Source organism: Ipomoea triloba, chromosome 12, assembly GCF_003576645.1.
Source record: "Ipomoea triloba cultivar NCNSP0323 chromosome 12, ASM357664v1".
Taxonomy (NCBI): domain Eukaryota; kingdom Viridiplantae; phylum Streptophyta; class Magnoliopsida; order Solanales; family Convolvulaceae; genus Ipomoea; species Ipomoea triloba.
Window position 1 is genome coordinate 25,219,098 of NC_044927.1, and position 6,545 is coordinate 25,225,642.

The following is a 6,545-nucleotide window of genomic DNA, read 5'->3' on the forward strand; positions in this document are numbered from 1 at the left end:
TTTTTTTTTTTTTTTTTTTTTTTTTTTGTGCGGGTGTGTGTGTGTTTTTATGTTGAAAAAAAATGTATCTAGATTAAAGGGTACGTGCCACTCAAGAATAGTTAGATTAAACATTTATTATTTACATATATGATTTTCAACACGTTTCTTACGTACCTATAACAAATATATATTTCGTCTCAAATAAAAGTTTATTTAAATTAATAATTTAAATGGCATATTTATTATTATTTATATACATATATAATGCTCAACAAATTAAAGATATCTTTAATCGAATACTTTGTCTTGATTCAGAGGAATACTATAGAATAATATACTTATATGAAAAACGAATCTACTGAAAAAAAAAAAAAAAATTGGGGTCAAGCCGTCAAATGATGAAATCCAATGTTGTCGCATGGACAAAGAGACGGTCAAAGGGCATTGGAGGACATTCCAAATGCAAGGTACTTGGTACAATTGCTTTTTTAGAACATGTTTTTTGTGGGGTTCGGATATTTGGCATCAAATTAGATGTTGGTGGCGAGCTAGGTAAATCATAAGTGAGGTATAACAAAAGCACTCAAAGATCATTAATGCTCTCAAAGAAAGGTAGACCCAAGTGGGGGTGTTTGTAATATATATATATAATTTTTTAAAATAACTTACCTTTCTACCTTCTGTGATTATATCATGGATCTCATGAACATGTCATTATATACCCTCAATATTTATGATAGGTAGAGATTGAATTCTCACGGCAACTTTTGATTTTTTTTTTCCTACTTTGTTGGACTATATCATACATGCAACCCATGAACCAACCCTCAAGCTAACATGAGCCAAACTGTATACTTCTCTCCAAAAGAGCCCATGTGTGCACAAGGAACCCATCCCAAATTGGAACCTCTAATATTTGTGGTAGGATTCGAACTCCATCCTACTGCTAAATCAAGCCTTATGTGATATGGTCGATTTGTTATCGATTAAACTAATGTCATGGTGTCAATTTGTGATTTTTTTTCGCGTCAGACTATATTATGCACCTTATGAATCTACCCTCAAAGCTGACTCAACACTAAAAGCACAAAGATAAAATCCGTGCACAAAGAATCCATTCCAAATCAAAACCTCCAATATTCGTGACATGCCCTATCCTTTTGCTAGAAACAACTTTTGAGTAGATTTGTTATCTTCCCACAAAAAAAAAAAAAAAGTAGATTTGTTATCTACTAGATTAAAGTCATTGGGGGAGTTTGTGATAATTGAGAAACGTTTGTTGTTGGGAAATGGATTTGGTGTTAGAAAGTGGATGGAAAAGGGACAAGACCACATTTGAAACACGTTGCCCCACTTGGATCCTAAACTCGATCCTATTTTCCACTCAAAACTGCAACAAAACCCAAACATATGATACTCATGCGTTTTTGGATTCGCCGGCCGGAAGCTTCTCTGTACTTATTATACTGCCCGTTTCACCTGTGGTTCTAGTTGACTAAATGCAAAAATCAGACAAATATAATGACTGGGATAAATAATGCTTAAAAAGTGACATTTGTTTAACTTTGATTCTAATAATTATATAAAAATATGTATAATACTATATTGAGAAAGCGAAACTTAAATTTTCAGATACTCGTATGACAAAAATATGCTACAAGTCATACTAATATAAACTTGTCATCACAATGCGTTATTAAAAATTATCATTTTTTTTCACAAGATTATTATTATTATTATTATTATTATTATTTACATAAACGTGAGCTAAAATTGAAAATTTGACAAAAAAATCTATTCAACTCCTCTTCTAGACTTTAGCTTGCTCGGGACCAATAATGTATATATGACCATACAATTACATATAATAAATTAAATATTCACATATTATCTATCTTGAGGCGTGAGGCATCATTATTGAGTGAAATGGTTGGACACATCTAAACAAGTAGATAAAGAAGAAGAAAAAGAAGGGCCTCACTTAAAAAATAATTACATAAGTACATAACACATAGTAATTAATATAAATGAAGTGATTTTCCGACAAACATTGATTAACAAATAATTAATGACACTTTGTATGATTTAACAAATGCACACCTCGTTTGACAATATATACTTGAAGAGTTAGTTGAAGCCAAGATTAAGCTTAATAATAATACTTATTATTATTAATATTAATTAATTTACAATAATCACAAAGTCAAAGTGGGATTGTGATAACTGATAAGCTTCTAAGCACTGCAACATTGAATCCGGCCTCCCACATTAATTTGTTGCTTTTCGAGTGGATGATAGTTACAGGCAATAATAATACCAAATAATATAATCATCTCCTTCTATTAAGGAATTAATTAAAGAATTGGGAAAATTGAAATTTATACCCTTCGTAATATGCCACTTATCAATGTGACTCCTGAATTATTAGTGGTGTAAATGTTGCCCCTCCATTTTAAAACAGTACATATATTGTCCCAGATTTGTTTTAAACCACAGGGTCGTTACGAAAAGGGCAATATATGTACTGTTTTGAAAATTGAGGGATAACATTTACACCTCTAATAATTCAAAAGTCACATTAATAATTGATATATTATAAAGGGGCATAAATTACAATAATTTTTCCTTCCTTAAAGATTAATAACTCCCAACTGCTATGGTGGTGTAAATTGCATTAGAATATTTATTAATTAATAATAGAAAATTAAAGAATAAGACAATCATCAACGTAACTATGTATTAAAATGATTTTCTTTTACTTTGATGGAGTGACGTTAAACGACCATATACAGACCTCCCTCTTTTGATGATGAATTATTTTATTTTTATTCTTAATCAGCTCTTGAATACATATTATTAAACAGTTTTGGGGGCTAATTATTTAAGGAACAAAACCTAACTACTCAAGTGATAGGTAGCAGCCGATGGAAATTGTTGCTGTTTCAATGTGATTATGTATTTTAATTTCAGGGGTATATAAAATTTTCCTTACTAGATAAGAACTACTAGTGCGTGAGAACGTTGAGTCATTTTTGTAATTATAATGCTTGATAGTACATTCGCAGATAATTAATAGTGTACATCACATTTTAATAGGAGGCTGATAAACTCCAAGTGTTGCCAACCCGGCTAGCATGCTTTCAATGGGATTGAAACTCGTGACCTGTTGTTCTAATATTAATTGTCAGGATCAAGTCCTTATTAAAAGTTATAGCTAATAGCAAATGTATAACTTTATTATTTATTTGTAATTGCGTAACAAACTAACAATCAATGTCACATTTCGATGGTAGGATGTTGCACTAAACCCTCCAAGCTTCGTGTAAGGTGTTGCAGACCAGTGTGATTAATAATATAAAGACATTATTAACACCTTTAGTCTCAACAATTAAATTTGTTGGCGTGAAAATAATAACATCATATAACCTACCATGCCAGAAATTAAAATATAATGATGTGGTAATCGTTGTATTAATATTTTTAAAATATAATTTAGTAAAAAGCTAGCAATTTTTTTTTTAAAGATTGCCAAAAGAAAGAAACTCAAGATAGAATAAACACTATCTAGTGGCAGCTCAACAAATCATTAGAGCAATCAGATTCCACTTTTTGAGAAATTGAAGCAAATAGGCCCTCCTCCAACCTCAAGCCTTCATCATGCTTAGCTTCCATGTATCCAACACGTGTATAACCATGGCCTGGCCATCTTGGCACTCATAAGTGTAATTCTGATAAGAGTAATAATGCTATACACCCGTCTTATTTTTTTCTCCAATTCATTCCTCATGACGTATCAGTATCTAATTGGTGAGTAATTTTAATTAGTGGTGGATCAGCCAATCATACCCAATAAATAAAAGTCACATTATGAGGTAAATTATTGAAAGGAAAATTGAGGGGAATAAAGCATTTTCCTTCTAATCAATATATACTTTCTAGATATTAAGGGTTTGTTTACTAACAGAAAAAATTTTCCAGTTTTTTTGAAAGCTGGAGAGAATTGGAAAATAGAAAATAGAAAACATGTTTACTAGCGTAGCACAATTTTTCGTTTTGAAAATTGAACTATATATCATCTATTTGATTGCATATCACTATAACCACATTCTCTAAATTATCTACTTAAATATTTATTCATTACTATGATTACATTTATTATTATATTATTTTACTTATCATCATCTTCTATCTTTTCTACTTGCATTTACTTATATAAATATATCTTATTTGTTTACACTTAAAGTTAGACATTATTCAAATTATCAAAATTAAAACTTCAACTCTACTCATTTTCAAAAAAAAAAATCTACATAGACATGGTAATTATTCACACGACCCGTTAAGGACATCTGCTATGTTTTGTGTCTTAATTTGTCAACCGTTGAACTTATTAAGAACTCGTTTAACCCGACCCATTTACACGCACTTACCGTTTGCACAAATCCGTTTATAACCCACTAAGAACTCTCATTGTTATTTAATATAAATTGAAAGTTAAAAACTAAAAAACGCTAAAGACTTTGAAAAGTGTTGTTGTTATTTTTACTCTCTAAGAATATCTCTCACGGTCACTAAAAATATATTAATAGGTTTAATGGATTTAAATGAGCTTTGTTTTATACCATGTCGACATAACTCGAAACATGTTAACAAAACGCGTGTATCGTGCTAACTTCTTTACAAATCGTGTTCATATGCACGTAAAGAATTTCAATCTGTTAACCTCAGCGTGTCGTGTCTGTGTTTAGTCTTATCGCGTTCGTGTCGTTATCGTGTCAATCCATTAATGAACAAGTATACACGAATTTCCTGGTATAACTCTACACCAAGTTTTATATATAGTTTCTTTTAAACTCTTTCTTAGTTAAACAACCAAACAGTTACTCCTGCGTCTAAGACCGTCCATGCATTATAATATTACAGCCAGCCAGCATGATAGAAAAGGTTCTCTAAGAATTCATCCATACAATAATTTAATACAAATATTTTACTCTGTGCGGATCGGAGGAGCCGCCGAGGGTAGGGGAGGTTGGTTGGTGGCGTGAACCTTTCACCGGCCATTCCCAGCTGACGATGACACAGTCGGATTAGTGGAATATATATTCACAACAAGGTTCATGAATATCGCCATATATGTAATAATATATTCAATCCCACTGCCAAAAAATGTTGACAATTAAGCTCCATGCTACCTAGCTATGAACTCCGCAGGAGCTATATTACCTTTCCATTTGATAATACCATGAATCTGTACACAATCGGTTTAACCTTTTAGTTGACAATTGTTTCAACCTAGGATGTTTTGATAAATCAATATAGATTGTCCATTGCTGACTAGGTCAAATCAATTAAAAAAATCAATAGACAACTTTCATTTGGAGTTAAACTTGAAATATTGTGATTATCAAGCAAATAATCCAATCAACTTGTCTAGGGTTACCCGCCCAGTGCGTTTGTTGTTTAGTGAGAGTTTTGTCAGCAAATGTAGGTTAGATACATGTCACGAGGTTGCCGGTAAGGTTTCATGTTGAAGGTAAAGATGAGATTTGCAGTACATACACTGCATGAAATGATTAATATGAAAGAAATAAAAAGAGTGAAGTGAGGGAAGAGGGATGGATGAAATGCATGAGATTAGATCCATAATCACGCACGTAGCTAGGTATAGCTAGCTAGTATAATTAGCATAAAATGATACGCCATATTTGAGCTAGAAGGGAAGAACCTCTTCAGTGCAGGCCATTTTCTCTGCTCTATCTGCTGTGATCAAGACTATTCAACTTCAATTCAATTCTTAACCTATCTATATATATATTGGATCTTTCAATTCATTGACTTGACAGAAAGTTTTTTGCCTAAACTCTCTTTCAATCCTGCGAGCCTCAGAGCCTGCCCACGATCGATGCCTACTGATAATGATCGTGTTTGCATCTCGATTGAACAATTTTGGTTGTTGCTATCTCTTGGTATAATAATAATGGGTATTGATTTGTCATTGATTATTAATGGGATTATTATAATTGAGTTTTGATAATGTAGTGTAATATGACATTAATAAAGAATAAAATAAATTAAAGTGGTAGATTTTCTGGCTAGAGATTTTTTTTTTTTTTTCTGGATGACCAGGGTTGTGAATAGTTGATAAATAGTCCTCTCGTCCTTCTTTAATTTTCATGGGGCCGGGAAATGGTGTGGAATCTTTCTTTCAATAATATATATATAGTGTAACATGACTATGGGGAACAAAATCGAATTTCGAATTAAATTTGCTAGTTATAAACTTCTTTTAGCATGATTGAGGGTTATGAGGTTGTTGCTCTCAAAGGATTGGTCTAGTAGATTAGAAGCATCACTTAACTTGCTCCCAACCACATGATGGGTATTTGATCCTTGCCACGAACATTGGAGGTTAGGAAATTCGGATGACCGCACCCCCTTATGCGTAGAAGTGTATACTAGTTAGTGTTGAGACTCGAAGTTAATTAGATTGATTCGATTTACCTCCTCATGAGTCTGAGGAGGTTCTTGGGTCCAAAATATAGACATATAGTCCAACAAAACTA